Source organism: Podarcis filfolensis, assembly GCF_964270895.1.
Source record: "Podarcis filfolensis genome assembly, chromosome: 5".
In the NCBI taxonomy this organism is placed as follows: Eukaryota; Metazoa; Chordata; class Lepidosauria; order Squamata; family Lacertidae; genus Podarcis; species Podarcis filfolensis.
This window is the reverse complement of record NC_139608.1, coordinates 56,509,682-56,529,759: the sequence shown is the minus strand read 5'-3', so window position 1 is coordinate 56,529,759 and position 20,078 is coordinate 56,509,682. Positions and strand designations below refer to the sequence as shown.

The 20,078-nt window shown below is 41.5% G+C and overlaps 1 protein-coding gene across 3 annotated transcripts in view; it reads right to left on the bottom strand.

Annotated features, from left to right (window-relative positions):
• Positions 1-20,078, bottom strand: part of DOCK1 (dedicator of cytokinesis 1) — a 347,244-nt gene that overhangs the window by 308,371 nt on the left and 18,795 nt on the right. The window lies entirely within an intron of this gene.

Here is a 20,078-nt window from a genome sequence, read left to right as displayed (position 1 = left end):
TGAGCAAGGAGAAGAATGGAAGTATTTAAGAGCTGGTCGTCACAAGTACTCCAAAACAAGAACATCTGTCCTGTGCCTAATGTCTTTAATTAAAGGACCGATCTGAAAGGAAGTTCCAGAAGCTCAACACCATAGAAGAGAAGGTTCTCTTCCACTGACCACAGCACTGATGGCAATGAGATGCAGGCCAGAGCTTCTGACAAACGTGAGTGGATATGCAGGATCATATATGAGCTGGTGTTTTGAATATTATAATTACTTATAGTTGTTTTATTGTGTATTTCTCAATATTATACAACTCTTAATGGCCAAGGCATTATAACTGTGATATTCTTATCTGCAAGTGTGATGTTCTATTGTCACATTTAGTACTGTTATTTATTGTTTTGTAAACCACTTTGGGATACACTTCAATGGAAAGCAGCACAGAAACTCAATCAGTCAAAATGGTATAACATTTGATACGTGCCCTAGAAAGGCCGTGAATGGAGCAGACAGGGTGCAAAGAGGAGAAAATGGGAGTTTTTAAAAACCTAAAACAGTTTTCTTTTTGTCCACACACGCTTCCTCGGGAACAGGTGCTGTGCAAGAGCATTTCTCTGTTGCTCATTTTATCTTACTAGGCAAGCTACAAGATTTCTAAATGTTGCTATTTTCCTTAAATAACCAATGATTGTTTTGCCATTTCTCTTTCCACCTTGTTATGCATTCTATAATCTGCTACTTTTTATTTGTACTCAGTGGGCCATAAGTAAAATAATATTGGAGCATGCCTAGCCACAGCTATCACATCCTGACTGCCTAAGAGTAGAGCAGAATCAAGGAGCACTCAAAAGCTATGAACCTAATTAATTCAGAAGGAATGTAAGTCCATCCAAAAGAGGGTGCAACCTAATCTAAGGATCAGCAGCCCTGTTGAACAGAAACACTTCTGTCTTCTGTCTATTAAGTCTCAATCTGGTAGTTTACATTGAGATGTAGAATACTGACATCAAGCATCAGTTCATACTGGCTTGCTACGCGAGACAGAACCAATAATAAACAGTTGTTCCACCCAATTAAACAGATTCAACTTTATTTATTAAATAGAATATCCAAAGAGAAATTAAAGAACAAACAAGATTCATGAGTCTGCTCTTCGAAAAGGAAAGACCAAAATACCCAGTAGATTTAAAACCATATAATAGACAGCTTTTGACAGCATTCATCTTCATATCGTTAACAGTGTTTTGGTATATATATATATATATATATATATATATATATATATATATAAAGCTACATCAGCATTTTCTTCTAGTCGTTCTCTTTCGTTCTCTTATAATCTCACAGAATTTCATGAGAAGTGTGGCCTTGCCAACACAGCTCTAAATTAACATTTGAAATGGCACTATCTTTCTTTAAGAAAAAGAAAATAACACCCACTCTTCTTGGGACATGTTTAGGAGACACACAAATTGCTACAGATGCATTTTTCAACTGACTCACTTCCTTGTTTACACACACTTTACTGCAAATTTCAGAACACAGATATTTGCAAGAAACAGCCTAAAAGTTTGTGTGCTGGAGAAGAGAAGGGGGAAATAGGAGACATCAGCATTATATTAGAGGACCTGGGAAACTGTGGGGTGGGAGATTTAAATGCTGCTATAGAACCATCATAAACATAAAACTGCTAACTGATCTACCATGCAATTATATACAAATGTAGTAAGCCCCACTGGTACTTATTTCCATACTGTGTATAGAAGGGTTGCAGCCCCAATTTCTCATATACTTCAGCAATTCATATTGTAAACCAAGAATCTTTAACCTATGACCTTCCAGATGTTGTTCAACTCCCATCAGCCCCAGCTAGAATGGCCAATGCTACTGGCTGATGGGAGCTGTAGTCCCGCATCATCGGGGGGGGGGGGTCCACAGGTTAGCCACCACTGATACAAACCATGTAAACTTTGCACATAGTTTACATGTTCACATTGTACTTCCACTGCAATTAAAATCATTAGAAGTAATTATCTTTAGTATTAAAGACAATATATTTTTCTCCCATTGGAAATAAAGAAACCCAATATTAAAATACAGCATTCAAAGAAAAAAAACATACCGTAATGGCTCTTTAGCAGTTATTCTGAAACACAAAAAATAAAATTAAGTGTTCTGTCACTTCTGGAAGAAGTGAACAAGAGCACTGGATATAACCTAACCCAAGGTTTCCCATGGGACAAGGGTGGCGCTGTGGGTTAAACCACAGAGCCTAGGACTTGCCAATCAGAAGGTCGGCGGTTCAAATCCCCGCGATGGGGTGAGCTCCCGTTGCTCGGTCCCTGCTCCTGCCAACCTAGCAGTTCGAAAGCACATCAAAGTGCAAGTGCAAGTACCGCTCCAGCGGGAAGGTAAACGGCGTTTCCGTGCGCAGCTCTGGTTCGCCAGAAGCGGCTTAGTCATGCTGGCCACATGACCCGGAAGCTGCACGCCGGCTCCCTCGGCCAATAAAGTGAGATGAGCGCCACAACCCCAGAGTCGGCCACGACTGGATCTAATGGTCAGGGGTCCCTTTACCTTTACCTTTAAGGTTTCCCATACTTGGGTCCCCAGCAGTTTTTGGACTACAGCTTCTATCATCCCTAGACAGCTGGACCAGTGGTCAAGGATTATGGGAATTGTAGTCCAAAAGGTGCTGGAGACCCAAATTTGGGAAACCCTGATCTAACAGTTAAGAAATTAGAGGCACAATACAGACCACCCTGTGCCAAATTTATTTGACAAAGCACTTGAAAGGGGAGATTAATACAGCCTCTCTCTGCTGACTGCTTATTTTATTTATGTTTAAAAATTATAGACTGTTTTTCATTAGTTTTTTTTAATGAAATGACAGGTCATCTGTGTTTTTCAAAAATTCATTACCATACTTAAAACTACTGTATAAAAGTGACTTACAGGGCAATCCTAAACATGTCTACTCATCAGAAGCAAGTCTCACTTTCAGTGGGTCTTTCTACCAACAAAGCATGCCCAGGAATGTAGCTTTGGTTCTCTCTACTCTTAGCCATAGATACAACAATGAAGGACCAATGGAAGAGGGAATTCAGATGTATTTATAGTCCATACATAAACTTTGCTTCTGAGTCCACAGGTTTGGTACCACCAATTTATCCAAAAATAAACTCATGTGATATAAATATATGGAGTTGCCCACAAGCCTTTCATTTCCAAATCACAGCCCACTACTAAGCAACATATAATAAAGGCAGCTGAGCAGAAGCAAATTGCACTGGCCTGCAGAACAGTGCTACTCAAAGTGTTGGCCCGCAAACCAGTGCTAGCCAATGAGCTGCCAGTTCACTGTGACTCCACCACAACCCAGGTTGGGTGGGATGCTTGAGGGACCAAACATGGTACCAGTCCCTGGCACATGGGGCAGGGGGAGGAATTACCGGCCCACAACATCAGATAGTTTGAGAAGCACTGCTGCAGAGCACAATAGTAGCACTCCCAAGCCCACATATAACTGTCCCTGATTCTGATTCAACACTCAATCTACAAGACTATGAGAAAGAATGCTAGTAAGTGCATGGCAGTTTGATGCAGACACTCATTACAGCACTTTGCTCTTCTGACAGACAACTCCTTAAATACAATAAACCAAACAGCAATCAGATCGGAGCTGTCAGTCACTTTCCGTGCTGAACTCTTGATAAATTAGGAACATTGATCTAAGGAACTCTGCAATGGGATTTTAATTAAAAGTCTTTTTTAAAGCCAACTTGTGAGAGATATGACTGGGAACATACAAAGCTCAGCAAAGTTGTGGGTTTTTTTTGTACTTGAAGCAGTCCCAAAAGAGAGAATAAAGCAGAAAATCTAATTCTCTTTGGGAAGGGAAATTGCAACTGCAACTGCAACCATTTATAAGAGCAGTGCTGATTTATAATAAAGTTACAAACCCCATGTAATCTAAAGTACACTGTAAAGAAACACATGCAAAAGCCTACACCAAATACCGGGGGGCAGGCCTTGCACAGAAAGCTGTATCAGGAGGTGAGTCTGATTTGATATTTTTTAATAATCATAATCATAAGGTTGTTTTACAGCAGTAATATTTGTTGAATTTCTTTTGAGTATTTTATACCCCACTCCAGTCTCCAAAGAGGCTCCCAGATTGCGAAGTGTTGGGTTTTTTAAAAAAAGAAAAACCAACATGGAAAACATTAAAAAACAAACAAAAATAAATAAGAACAGCACAACTTTAGCATGTTCAATATTAAAAACAAGGAGAGATCAAGAACAAAGCAGGAGATATAAAAAGCCTAGGCAAATGAAAATGTCTTAAAATAGACTCCCAAAAGATTTGGGGGCATCATCCTAGAGCCAGGTAGCCACAGTTTAAAAGATCCTATCTACTTATTACTAGTGACCTGCCTCACCTTAAAGGCGAGGAAATCCAGAGGAAGATCCTAACGTTCAGGCAGCTCCAACTGGAATTGGCAATCCTTCAGTTAACCTCCCATTTACTCCCATTTGTAACCTATCCTACAACCTTAAATCACATTCAGGAAACACTAGTAATGGCCTCTGTGCCAGAGATGGAATGCTAGCAAATAGTCCCTGAGGGACCCAACATAGGATAGCAAGCCTAAATAGGACCCCCAAGTTGGTTGGTTTTAAAAATCACAATGTAGGAACTCTTTGGAGACTCATAAGCCAGTGACAAAGGTGTCTTGTGGCACTTCACATTTCTTTAACTTGTTTATGAGTAAATCATGTGAGACAATGTGATATTGGAATCACTGCTGCAATGTTTCTCTCCCCCCACCCACCCTTTCACTCAAGCATCTTATGTATACGTCAGAGCTTTCCAAACTGTGTGTTGTGACACGTTAGTTTGCTGGCTGCAGTGTGTATGTAGGTATGTCGCACGAACGATCCCCACACTCCTTAACCTCCGCTTTGCTAGTAAAATTGAATTACTGTGTCACAACATGATGCATGTCTAGAAAGTGTGTCACCAACATGAAAAGTCTGGAAAACTATGGTATACGCCTAGTTTTTTCTTCTTCTGTAGTCTATTGCAATCATTCACGGCACAAATAATAAGACAGCGGTTCAAATGCATTTTCATTATGTGACGTGTGAAAGCAGCCAGACATATTTGCTCCATTAATACCCTTTCTGGTATTGGTATGGATGCTAGATTGAATGACATATAGTTCTTCAGATTAAAGGGATAATGGTTAATGGGTGAACCAAGTATGAGACTAAGATCATTGCTTACACTATGCTACACTAGCTCTCTCAGGCTTATCAAGTTAACTGAACTCATTTGTCTTGTTAAATTGTCCCTTCCCTTTTGGGAATTACATGAGTTAATGTAAACATATCATACTCTGTCCACAAATGAAGACCAGGGAAATATAAGGCATCAGAGTTTGTTTGTCCTAGACAAGAGACAAGATTCTCCCTGATATTCCAGCATTCACCCCTGAAGAATCAGAGCAGTACCCAAGATCTTAATGAAATGAAAGCATTTCCAAAGTTGAGCAATATTTATACTGATAATAGTCATCCACATACAGGTTCTAAAACCACAGTGAACAACAGTTAACAAGCCTCTAGCTTTCTGCTGAAATTATAAAACAACATGTTGTGTTCAAATCGCTCCTCACCATTTTTAGAAATCTTTTCACATGCCTGAATGTCATTCTGTGCTACAGAAGCTATGGGAATTGAGTATTTATCACATCACTCCAAGTTGTGCCTCCTCCAGCTCATTATGCTTTCTTTGTGGTCCTGCTTATTTTAACAATCTAGTAGAGATAAGCCATGGGGCTTACAAATGAAATGAAAAAACAAGAAGCTTTCACACACAAACAGGCATCTCCCAATACATGAAAATTCAGCACAATATTGCCCCTGATTAAGAAGATACGATGTCACTGCAAACTTGTGAAGCAATTTACTGCATGCCGTACAGTGCGATGTCTTAAAACAAGCGAGATTAAATCATAATTATTTCTTTAAAAGTTGAAAGGCGGATTATAAATCCATTAAATAACATGAACAAACAAAAAGCAAGCATCCTCCTTGTGAATCTTTAAAAGTTGAATTGATATGTTCAGTCTTTGTTTGGGGTGGTCTAAACACAACATAGTTTTTTTTCTCCCCCATAGAAAAGGACTCGTTTTTTTCAATAATCACATTAATCCAATACACACGCAGCACAGGACAGTAACCACAGCAAGATCTTATCTCTAGTACAGCATGTAATCAAATCCTGTTCCACACAATTTCATAAGGGTAGCAAAAAGAATGGCTACAAGCCTGAATGAATTTATAAAAAGGCCACCAACTTCCTTTATTCGGAGGGTGTCCTGTTCCACAGGTCCAAGACCAGTGGTGGGTGCGCTGCCAAAGGAACTGTCCATAGAATGACATTCCGAACAACACAAACAGCAGCAGCAAGCAGCCCAGCTCTTTCAGGCACAAACTTTAAAAACTGAATGGTGTTGACAACACAGCAGGTGCAAGACACAGGTGACAAGATCGGAACAAGAAATCAATACACCTTGCTAAAGGCTTATCTCAGCCACTCACTGCCAAATTGACACTCTAAATGGGTTTGCACTTGTGTGACCACTAGAATTGGATTCAACAGTAGTCAATGATGCCTGAAATCAGTGAAAGTGGATAGGTCAATGTCAAGCTAGATATGCTTTGAGTCACAGCCACCACAATAAAAGCATGAATGTTATATATATATATATATATATATATATATATATATATATGAGAGAAACTGGGTTATTTGTAATTTTCCTTTATACAGAACATCTAGTATGTTAGATAAGTTGTATATTCTTGCACCAGCTGAATTCGCATAATTTCTCTTCATGCCCACTGGTTTCTGCTTTCTAGACATCACCTGTACCGTGACAAATGCGTATAACAAATAATGCAAAAAATAATGGGTTTTAGGGGAATTGAAATGGGGTGCTTCCAAATTATGTTAAAAGCAGTCAGGCTCAAAAGGCCAGTACTAACAGATAAATAAAATAAAAATATTGATGAAAACTAAGGAGGGGGGTGGTCTTCAGATCGCTGTCTTCAAATACCTGAAGGGCCACTGCACAAAAGAAGGAGCAGGCTTATTCTCTGTTGCTTGAGAGGGCAGAGCTGGAATGAATGGATGGAAATTGTAAAGAGGCAGATTTTGGTTGAAAGCTGACAGAAACTTCCTAAAGTACAAGGTGCCTGACAGCCAAACAGACAGTATTGGAAGATGCTGGGTTCTTCTTCCACTTCTTCCTGCACTGAGCAAAAGGATGACCTAGATGAGCTCCCAAGATTCCTACAAGCGCCAAAATTCTATACTTCCATATGACATGCAAATTGTATATTATTGCATTTATATCCCACCATTCCTTCACAGAGCTCAAGATTGCATACATGGTTCTCTCCATTCCATCTTCCCAACAACCCGGTTAAGTAGGTTAGGCAGAGAGACAGTGACTGGCCCAAGGTCAGTGGGGTCAAGTGGGGATTTGAACCCAGGTCTTACTCTGGCACTTTTAAGCAAAATTACCACTCTTACTCTATCATGTGGTCTGAGTAATTTACAGATTTTTTCCCCAAATTCATACCATTCAGTCTTTAAGGACCTCTGTCTAAATAATTAAAGTGTTTGGGGAATAAATGGTTAATTTCAAATGACCTTTTGCAGAGAGAGAAATTAAAACAAGAGAAGGCCTACCCCCCCCCTTCAAGCACACTCGCACATCCACACACACACACACACACGGCAGAATGTAATTACTAAATACTATTAAATACTTCTAAGGTTCTAAACAAATAGATGCTTCCTGTCCAAGAAAGTGCGCTGCATACCTGGAATCAGTTACCATAAGTATGGTTGCGCTAGGTCCCAATAAGTTTTTTTTTTGAAAACAAAGTGTCCCGTGCACCAAGTCTCCTACTGTACAAGCATTTCTTCACCCCAACCACTGCAGAAGGCAGGGTTTTGTCATGAGCTCATCATATCTATAGCACTGTGGTAGTAAACTCAACGAGCTAAGCTATATTATTGACTATTGCCCACCAACAGTCCACCACAGTCAAAGTTGTACCGTACCAAAGTACAATACCCACTTACCTAAACCTCAGTCTCAGCAAAACATTCAGTACCAAACAGAACTTATGCAACAAAGCAAAATGGAAGTCTCTGAAAAGTAAAAAATAAAATAAAAATAAAAATGCACTCCTCCTATGTGTGAACATCTCTTCTACACTGACAAGTTCAACCCAGGGTCTTGCTTTGTGAAGGAGAAGAAGAAAGGAGGGTGTTCTAACTTTTATCTATCCTTAAAGTTCCCCAAGACCTGGAGGCTTGTAACAACCACTGTGGAGCAAAAGTCTGCTCCAGCAATTCCCCCAGGCTCTCCCTTTCATTTAAGCCAATTGTCAGAGAGAAATTTTCTGCAAACAGCTGCAGTTTCTGCCACCAACATTTTCTCAGCCAGCTGCAGAATAAGGAATTATATTGCTCGCTTGCAAGATAGCATTTAACCCCTAGAAATGTAAGTAGACGCTTGAACAACAGATGTTGTCAGTAAAGCATTAAAGGAGAGGGAAAAACCAAGGTGGGATTTTTCCCCCTGCAAAAACAAAACAAAAAAGTGGAAAATTGTTCACTCAAAATCAATAAGAAGTCACATGACTCAGCCTGCTTTCTCAACAGCAAAAGAATTGGCTTGGCTTGGCAACTAGCTCTAACAAAGAGCTACTGTACGCCTTAATCAGAGCTTCAGAGCACAGTTGCTCTATAGCAACCAGCTCTTTTCACATCCAGTGTGTTATCCATTTAAAGGGACTTCTTTTGCCATAGATACAATTCCCATTTTGGAGGAAACTGACAAGGAAGTCATGATTGATGGTTGACCACTCACTGAATACATCTTTCATGATCTTCCTTCTCCATAAAGCAAATACACACCCAGCCAACCTTCTGCACTTTGAAGCCCTACTGGTTTCAAATGCAGAAAGTTGAACACATAATCAAATACTGGCAGTGCTTAATTTCACAGGATCTTACTCACAGTAGCTAAAATATGCAATGCAACACAGTTAACTAAAACCATTTTGGAAGAAATCTTCCCCAGCCTCATTTCGCAACATTAGGCTACTCTGAAATGATGGACTTCAGTTGTTGAGTCTGGAGTAAAAAAGAAAAACAGTAAATGCCTGAGCTAAAATGGGTCACATCAGCAGAATCACTCGCCACAATAAAAATTCATAGTGAAAAATTAAGAGGCAATTCCACAAATGCACATTTGGGCTACCAGGCAGCCATGGGTCTGAGGGGAAAAATGAAGACTACTAATTGGGCAGGGATATGGTCTGCACTATTTATTTTATTTTAACTTATTTTCTTGCATTTATATACTTTATCCCATCATGAAACTCAAGGCAGAAGGCATGTGGTTCCCAGGCAGTTACCTGTCTAGGAACTGAAAACATCCAAGACCTGTTTCGATTTAGTCAGGTGGCTGCTGGAGGTGCCTCCACACAATACCCTAGGGTGCTCTACATAGTATTTTTTATGTAAGCAGAGATGCTGCAGATACATTTGAGTGCTCTGTACTACTATCAAGGAGACAGGAAAGGAGACTATCATTTCATTGGGTTTTTTCCCCTTCTTCAGTAGTTTAAAAAAAAAAAAGCAATTGGTGAAAATGCATTCCCACTACAAAAAAGCATCAGTCTTTGCTTTCACTTTTCCAACTTTTCCTTCCACCAAACATTTGCTATCAGCTGTGAGAAGACTGTAAAAGAGAATTTCCCTAACATCTGTACTGCAGACTGATCACCCAAAGGTACCACACAAGCAGTGGGGCCTGAGAACTGGTTCCCTTTCTAAAGGGGTTTCCCAAGACCATTACAAGTTGTGGTATCTGCAACTCCACTGTGTAGTAATATTTTGTAAGTTTTGCATACACAGCAGCCAGCTTGTGCTTTAGGTGCAAGTATTCACCTAGTTAAAAACAGACAAACTATACAATACTTCATCTTCAAGCACAAGACAAAATGAAAATTTCAGTATCAGAGGCTGTGTATCTCTCAGCACACCGAATATCAGCTGCTAGGAATCCCAAGTAGGAAAAGGCTATTGCACCCAAGCCCCACTTAAGAGCAGCATCTGGTTAGCCATAGGGAGCGAAGAATGCTAGCCTAGATAAGCCTTTGGCATGATCCAGCAGGGCTCCACCAGCTTATGCTAGAAGCTCCAGTTGGCTGTGGGTGAGGGAAGTCAAGCAGTTGGGGAAGATTGCCTATCCCCTCTCTGGCGAGTTGCACAGCAATGCATCTGGCCATAAACCCAAAGTATCTCAGGGGAACTTTTCCAAGGGCCACTAATACTGTAGCTAACCTTGGAGAAAACTACATTTCCAATGGGTGCTTCCATCCTGGTCTGGTGCACTGCTAAGCAGCATGTTAGATGGGAGAGGTGAAAGAAAGAGATTTTCCATTTCTCTCTTTGCAGCATGACAGCACCAAGGAAGTGGACTGCCAACAGAATCCAGTTAACTGGGGTGGGGGAAGAAGGACCACAGTGTGTCCAAAAGGATGCTCAGTAACATTTTTCTGAGCCAGGATGACACACGGTGGGAAGGGGTGGGGACTACTGGCAACTGTATAAAATGGTCCACATAGTGCTTTGGAGTTGTGCTCTGCTGCCAAAGAAACTAAAGAGCTGAATCTAGCATTTCTCTTCTTCCACTCCAATAACAAACAGACCTGGAGATTTGCCTAAGTCAGCTTGAGCTATCTGCTCAGCAAGCACTTTGCTCCTGTCGTTCCATACAGCTTATTGCAGGTTTAGATTACATGCAATTGAGGTGATATTTAAAGAATATTTCCCTTCAGATAATATTGAGCTTGCTTATACTCTTGTCTCTTTGAGGCCCCCTCTATTCCTGGACTCCACGCTGTTCTAACACCTGCTGACTTTGCCTGCTGGCCAGAAAGTTCCAAAATGGAGCAAATTTTCGGGCAGTCTCAGCTGAGGACATTCCAGTCGCACCTGTGCGACATGCCCTGTTCTCTATGCTAGTGAAGAACCAGGAAGACTTCAGCCTTGAAGGATTCACTTTTTTTCAGTAGAACCTGAAGTCTGCCAACCAGAGCCAGGTGCAACACTGCGGTTTTATCTACTGCTTTCTGTGCCGCACACCCAAATGAGCTGAATAAACAAGTACAAATCTACATCTCATTTACCTGAGATCAGGGAAACAAAAGAGAAACAATAAATTATTTCCCCTAAAAGGAGTCGGGGGGTTGTTGCTGCTACTCTTAGACAACTGGAATTGGAAGCCCCTTGTCAACTTACTGCACATCATATATTGATCTACTAGCAGATCCAAGCCTAACTTCTGCCTGCCCCTCTGCTAGCAGAACTGCTCATCATTCACTTCCTTGTTTGGAGTAAGCAGCAGTTGCCAGCAAGCAAGCTGGCAGACAGTAGCATTTGATCCTCCCTCCAATACTTGTCAACTCCAGCTTTAGAGCTGGGATGGTTGGGGCGGGGGGGGGGGGGACATGCTGTAGGCACAGCATAGGTGTGCCCTAGGCATTTAACAACAAAGGATGCTGCCAGAAGAGAACTTACTGGCTTAGGGAAGCACACAGCGATGCTCTCAAAGCCCTTTCTAGTCAGAAAGGGTTGAGGAAAGCACTGTCATTTCCAAAAGTGCGCTACAACATAGCCATGGCTGTAAGCAGGGGCGGGAGAGAATCTCTTTACAATGCCCCAGTATGCTCTCAATAACTTGGTAAGGAGCAGATTAACATCCACAGAAGTACTGGGTAAAATTAGTGCACTTAAAGCATATAGATTCCACTGCCTTGTACTGCAATAAAATGACCGGGTGAGAATTTGCCTTTGGTAACAATGTCCCTTTTTGTAAAATTGCTTTTGCTATTTATCTGGCTATGTGTGAATATTGTAAAACACAAATACCCACCACTCCAAACCACCATGCTAGCTGCATATATAAGCTAATTGCCGAATGGCACCTAAAAACTAGGTTATGGTCGCCACAACCGACTGTCTGGTCACCTTTCTTTCTTTTTTGGCAGTTCAATTTTTTAATTATTATTATCATCATCATCATCATCATCATCAATTTCATTTCTATGCCACCTTATATGTTAAAAGAAAAAAATCTCAAAGCAGTTTGTTGTTGTTGTTTAGTCGTTTAGTTGTGTCTGACTCTTCGTGACCCCATGGACCAGAGCACGCCAGGCACTCCTGTCTTTCACTGTCTCCCGCAGTTTGGTCAGACTCATGTTTGTAGCTTCAAGAACACTGTCCAACCATCTCATCCTCTGTCGTCTCCTTCTCCTTGTGCCCTCAATCTTTCCCAACATCAGGGTCTACAACACACAACATACAAAGCAGTTTACAACACACTAAAACATCAAATAAAACAATCTAGAATAGCATCAAGACATCTCAACAGATTGGCTGGCCAGCAGGCACCCAATAGATGGCGGGGCACTGGGGGTGGGGGGAACGTGCAGCAGCACAAAACTCTGTTGCACACCAGACAAATGGTGGAGACGTCAGTCGCCAAACATGGCAACAAGACATCTTCAGTTGGCCTCAACTGGGCCCGCACCAGTCGCAAAATGCACCTGGCACCTGGGGAATGTCTAACACTGCATGCTAGGGATGGGGAAGAACATTGAATACACTTGAAGAAGAAAGGTAAATACTTCCAATAGAAATGTGAAGAAGCAGTTGCAAATGATGTCCGCCCCCCAGCAGTAATTATTCTACATATACCTGGGGGGTGGTGTGGGGAGTTCCCATAAGTATATATAACCTATGTACTATACTTGCTTGATACACATCATGCACCTAATTTGTGAAGAGCCACTGAATTCATTCTTCATCTTCAGTTCACAGTCTTCCAAGACTATTAATGAAGCCAGAGGCGAAGGCAAAACAGACGTTACGCTGTTGATAATGCAAGGCTTCTGTATTCTGAAATGCACTTTGCTTTTCAGTGCATATATATCAGCATGTTTGTGTGCTAGAGTGATTAATGTTAAATCGCCATTTAACATGAAGGTCTCTCACCTTCCTTCTAGTGCTCAATTGCCTCTGGTTTCACACAAGTATTTAAGAGTTAGAAAAATAAAAGAGTCTGGAGAAAGAAAATGTTGTGGCTATTCAGCAACCATGGAGGCTAGGACCTAGTTCCTATACTGTTTTAGCAGCGGGTACAGCGAAGTGGAGTAAGGAATGTAATGTGCAGAACTTCAAAATATTTTTAAATGTGTTTGCAATAGAGGTATAGGGGGGCAAGGCACTACCAAATGACCTAGATCGCCCCACAAGGTGTAAACCTACACTGGGAATCCTGCAGCTTCAACCCACACAATGCGGCACGCTGTTGGTTTAGGTATATGATTTTCACTTAGGAAACAAGCTCCAAATCCTGGAGCCCTGCTCAAGAGTTTGAGATCACTGTTTCTTTATCTCCAGGCAAAGCAGTGGAAGAGGACCATTGTCTTTATGCCTATGGCCTTCCAGGAAGCATCTGCTTGATGATTAAGTGGACCTCTGGTCCCATTCAGGACAGCTTCATCCATTTAAGTCATGGGTAGGCAAACTAAGGCCCGGGGGCCAGATCTGGCCCAATCGCCTTCTATATCCGGCCCGCGGACGGTCCGGGAATCAGCATGTTTTTACATGAGTAGAATGTGTCCTTTTACTTAAAATGCATCTCTGTGTTGTTTGTGGGGCCTGCCTGGTGTTTTTACATGAGCAGAATGTGTGCTTTTATTTAAAATGCATCTCTGGGTTATTTGTGGGGCATAGGAATTCATTCATTCCCCCCCCAAATATAGCCTGGCCCCCCACAAGGTCTGAGGGCCAGAGGACTGGCCCCCTGCTGAAAAAGTTTGCTGACCCCCGATTTAAGTGGTCACCTGTTTACAGAAACAGGAAGCTTACTTGATTGAAAGGCTACACTAAACTGCAAATAGATATATGCACAGGAAGCCCTATACCTAGTATTGCGTATGCAGACTAGCTCATACGCCTCCACCCCACAAAGAAGCAAAGCATTCAATTAGGAAATGTGTGAAACAACTCCAGGGTGGAAATTACTCAGTACTTCTAATAGTACAGGGGAGGGGAAATGCTTCTCCCCTTTTGTAGTTCTTCATCCTTGCACCACCTGTGACACAAAGCCTCTTTAAATCAAGCTTTGCCCAGCTCCCTTGAAAACATCTGAAGTTTATGTAGGCTCTGGAGGAAAATTTGGTCCACATCATGAGCAAGGTGGGGCAACATCATTGGAGATGCTTTTGACTTTCAAGGGGCCAGATAGGGAAGTTCATGGAGTCTGACCAAACCTACCAGCCTGAGGCTTCCAAGCCCAATTTATAGATTTCTTCCAATAAGGAATCGAACATTCTTAGCTTACGTATCAGAATGTAGCTGCAGATTGTGGGCGTACAGGTAGCATAATTCAAAACCCTGTTAAACTGAAGCGCTTAGATTTAAATAGCATTAAATAGGCTTAAAATCTAAGCACCCTGGCTTCACTGGGTTGTAGGACACGCTCACTTTATGCAAACATTACGCACTCAGCATTTGCATCATTGATTTCAATACCTTCAAACTGCATGAAGTCAATGGAACTAAATTGGCCTCATTCCAACTTAATTAAGCTGCAGATTGAATGTCTCAATGATTGTGGCAGAATAATTTTTCATTATCTACATTACAGTTGCACTCTGAAATCTTCGTGTGAACCTTCAAGAAAAGGATAGTTCCTGCCTCACAAAGAAGTGTAGTAAACAGAATGATATCAAGAGAAGAACTCCAGACATCAGTGGTGCTTTCATTAAGGCAAGTGCAATGAGTAATGGCCTGTTAGCCTAAGAGATTTTTTTACAACTTCAAATTGCAATGCTAAATCACCATCAAAATGAGAAGAAATGAGAAGCCCACAGACATGCCAAAACAGAAAACCTTAATGCCTTTCCCCCCCCAAATCAATTCCCCATCTTTCCCTCCCTTTGATGAGTGCTATTCAAAGAAAACAGAATCATATCTAAGAGAGTATAAACTTTTTTTTCTTTTCCCCTCACTCCTTTCAAATCTTGCAGGCATTTGGCAAAGCAAAAATTCAGTCGCTTGATCTGAAGAACTGGAAACTATCCTTAGCGACCATCTGACTCACAGTTCTCTTTGCAGCTGTATTTTAAAGAATAATAATTAAAGTAATATTGAGTTGGCCCTTCAGAGAATGCTTATCTCCCTTGTTAACCTGCTGGCCTAGGGGATTACTAGGGTGGCTTTTGGCTTGCCCCAGCTTTGCCACTGGAATGAAACCTTATCCAAAAAATATCTCCCCAAAACTAACCGCTGCAACAACATGTGCTGAGAAGTTGAGGGATGTGGGTGGGGCACCAAGACACCATTCTGCCAGCTCCAATCTGTACCCACAAGTGAACATCCACTTCCTCTGTAAATTGACAGAAAAGCTCTCTACAGCAATGAGGGGGAGAATATAATGGTTATTTCTACTCCCAAAGGCTTACAAACCTGTATGTGCTCTTGCTGTTATAACAGGGATTCTCTCCCTCACCGCCCGCCCCCCCGCACACAGCAAAATAATTACTCAAGGAAGCAATTAAAACAAAAAAGGTCCATCCAGGCAGAGGAGCAGCATGGACCTCAGAAGGCATGGTTGGGTAGCTGGGTATTACTCAAACAATTATTTCAGGATATTTTGCAGGGTGAAACAAATGTCAACCTGAATTGTTATCCCCTCCCAAAAGCAAGAAGAGGAAGAACAGTGGCAAAACTTACACAAACATTTCCTACAATTTAACCCCAACTCCCCAACACTCTATTACAGTCCTGTTCTCCTTTCTGGTTATTGAGATTTTTGCAACAGAATCAAGTACAGGGACTATGAATTCATCATAGAATTGTAGAGTTGGAAGGGATTCCGAGGGTCCTCTAGTCCAACCCCCTGCAATGGGAGTAGAAATTCAAACCCCTGATTCAACTTCAACTCTAAAAAGGCAGAAAGCTCCTGAAACCATCAACTACTTTGATTTTCTTATAGAAAAGGCAGGACACAAACGTGATTTTGAAAGGTAACATATAAATACGGCAAAGTAGGAGAACCAAGTGCAACGACCCTAGCCCTGTTCCTAATATATAGGGAATGATATTTTACTTGAGTTGAGTAAGAGACAGCCAGCCAGCCACACTGCTTTACCTTAACAGGCATAGCGAAATAAACATGCATAGCCAAAAACACACAACTGACCCAACCACAGAGGACACCTCATATTTTTGCCACCTGCTCCACAAATGCCTCTATTTCTAAATTCCTATATTCCATTTTTAAAAATCCCAAAGTACCTGAATGCTTTCTAGAATGCCCCAGCACTCTGCTGATCATGTTCCCCTACAACACAAGGACACAAGCTGGTGCCTGTGAGCTGGAGCCAGGAATTAATCATCTCAGTGCTGCCGCACCGCCAGCCATCACTACTGGCACAGCTTGCCTGTCCTTTGGCCAAGGACAGTTGCATGACACTGGTAGAGACAATAAGGCTATGCATGCATGCGCAAGGGTGACCATGTATCATCCCACTGTACATGATGCCCCAAACACCCCTATAAACTTGGTGCACATGACTTTTCTGGAAGAGGAGGTTTAAGTCTCATTAGCTGTCTATCATTGCCCATATTAATGAGTGTGCCAGGTCATGGCTACAAAAGCCAACCTGGGTTGTAAATGAGTCTCGTGAAGAACTATACAAACAGATGAGAGGATCTCTCACACATGCCTACTTTTGTAACCAGAGCTAGTTATCACCCAGTTGATGGAATGTTTGGCTGGAAACCTTAGAAATCACTGGGTGGCCTTGGGCTTTTTGTTATCTCAGTTCCCCATACGTCAAACCAGAATTTTAATGAATCCACAGTGAAATAAAGACGCTGAAAAGCCTTTAGTGTAGCTGTATCAACCTTAAAGCAACTGTGTGCAGGGGGGTGAAATGGAGATGTTGCTGCCTGCCTGATCACAAAGGACAGGGCGGGGGAACAGACTGAATTTTCCCCTAAAGGTCATACAATTGATCACCTGTAATTTACAGGCACTTAAATACAGTGATACAAGCAAGCAGAAATTCTTGAAAAATCCAAGCTATACTCCCCTCTGAAGTAACGGCAATTTCCACAACTAAGAAGATATGAACCAAACACCATCCTAAATTACCAGCTGGCAAATAAGAGGACATGCAGTGTAATTGCTTGTGGTTTATGAAGCCAAGCGGTGATGGAATGTTGACCCGGTATGTCAAAAATTATGCAGTAAACACAAACCTATTCAAAATTTTAATCGCCAGGATACCACTGCCTCTTCATAAATCAAGTAGCAAAGCTAAGTAAGTAAACAGCCAGCTCAAACAGAGACTGCACAAGCAGACAAAAAACTAACAACCGTTCTGTTCATTTACATTCTGTTCACATTAATGGGAAAGGCATCAATATAACCCAAGGAATCAGTGTAGCTCCCTTAAGCCTGATACAGTGATACCATGGCTTTTGAAAAGGGAATTGCAGCTATACCACACTGAACTCCTCTCTGACTAATACAGAAAACTGTCAAAGCATTCTAATGTAAGGTAACTTGACCAAGATATGCTGCCTAATATAGCAGATGGGAGCACAACACAGCACTTCACAAGGGACAATTTAGGAGTCAGTTAACAGGAGACTTGCAGGCTATCAAGAGTGTTTGGAAGCCACAGAACACACAAAGGCAACAAGAACTCTTCTCCTATGCAACTCTTCTCCCAGTTCAAGTGGACAGGTGAGTGGTGAATAAAGACAAAATTCTATGAATGTTTAGATCAAAATAATGTGTTGGCCTTCATGTGCCACAAGACTTTATTATTTTTGCTACAGCAGACTAATGGGAGAGCTATCCCTCTGAAATCTTTACTAGCAATTTTCTCCTTGCCGCTTTCCTTACTAAAACATTGAATAAACTCTATATTCAAAATAAGTCTTTTTTCCCCTTCAAAGAGAGTATGCAGCTTGCAAAAAAAAAAAAAAAGCTTATTCTCACAGCAAATTTACACCTCACATGGAACAAAGCCTACTCAAGCACACCGCAGAATAAAGGTGGTAAAGTTCTGAGATAGCAGAACTGTGTGCATCACTGCGACTAGGATGGGCGCTTTTCCTAGGGGAAGCTGCACGTGAAGCAGTGCAGCTGCCCATGCATCAGGGTGCAAAAGCAGATGTGTAAATATCACATGTGTGCATTCCGCAGTGCAGGACAGCAACTACATTTTATCTTACTAAAGTGTGGTAGGGCTGTTACCTGGAACAGCTGAGTTTAACTCATTTCACAAACACTGAACATTCATTTCTATCTAGGAGACATTTGAAAGCCACAGCCTTCCGTAATGCACTGTCTATTTTAAGTTCTAAACACTTGAGCATCAGCTCCTCCCATTTGGTCCACTGTTTTAGCCACATTTCCTGTTTCAAAGTCTATTGGAGGAGTAGTTTGCATATTTCTAGTCCTTCCTATTTCAGCTGATTTCTGATGTTATTTTCTCTTCTCTTACCTTCTCCTTCTCAAGGTGATATAAACAAGGCTTTCAAAAATGAACCTCCTGATTCAACAACCACTAGGATACAGGTGGGGTACAAGCAAACATGTAACCACTAGGTTACAGGAATAGAACCACTGCTACCACCCATGGAAGGATTGTGACAGGTCATGGGATCATGCATTAGCATGTCCAGTAACCACATGCCTTGCCATCCACATACATTTAGTGCACATGAGAAGGGATTCTACACACATACAAACAACTATACGCAGAGATGCTAAACATGAAAAATCCTGGTGAAATCAGTCGATGCAATTGCTAGGTACAGTGCTTTCTGACAACTGTCACAACCCTCTTCATGTGTCCCGTTGATACATGGGAGAAGAACAATTTAATGGATTTCTGTTTGGCTGTCTGTACTCAGTTGAGGATGTGGGTTACTTTTAAGTACATCACAGTATCCAGTGCAGATAAAGATATGCAGGGCTGTGCCATAGGAATGACTTGCCAAATACCTTTCTGTGAAATGGAAAGCAAACTGGCAAAGAGCCATAGCTCAGTAGTAGAACATCGGCTTTGCATGCAGAAGGTTCCATGTTCGATGTGTTGCATCTCCCGGTACACTAGAAATGTCCCCACTTGATCCCCTGAAAAGCCACTGCCAGCCGGTATAGAGAATACTGAGCTATATGGACTCAGTATCAGGCAGCTTCCTATGTTCCTAAGCATAAAGGTAAAGGTAACCCTGACTATTAGGTCCAGTTGTGGCCGACTCTGGGCTTGCGGCGCTCATCTCGCTTTATTGGCCGAGGGAGCTGGTGTACAGCTTCCGGGTCATGTGGCCAGCATGACTAAGCAGCTTCTGGCGAACCAGAGCAGCGCAAAGAAACGCCATTTACCTTCCCGCTTGAGTGGCACCTATTTATCTACTGGCACTTTGACCTGCTTTCGAACTTCTAGGTTGGCAGGAGCTGGGACCAAGCAATGGGAGCTCACCCCGTCACGGGGATTCGAACCGCCGACCTTCTGATCAATAAGTCCTAGGCTCTTTGGTTTAACCCACAGCATGGCTTTTAATTCATACAACTCATAAATATTCAAAATTTGTAAAACAGTTAAGTTCAATACATGATCTATTACATCCTATATAAATGGTTGATTTCAAGTCAAACATTCCCCTTTTTACTATTATGCGTAGAAGCAGGAAATAATTCATTGTGTTTAATAAAAGCCATAAATTGAGTTTCAAGAGCTAAATTCTTGTGCTAATTCAATTCAAATTTCATTCAAAAGCAAGTTTAAGTGACAATAAAACAAATTTTAAAAATTAAAGATCTGATTAAAACTTGTGGGATTTTTAATCATCAATTTGTATTCACCTGCTTAGCACTATTTGAAGGAAAGAATGCTGCAAT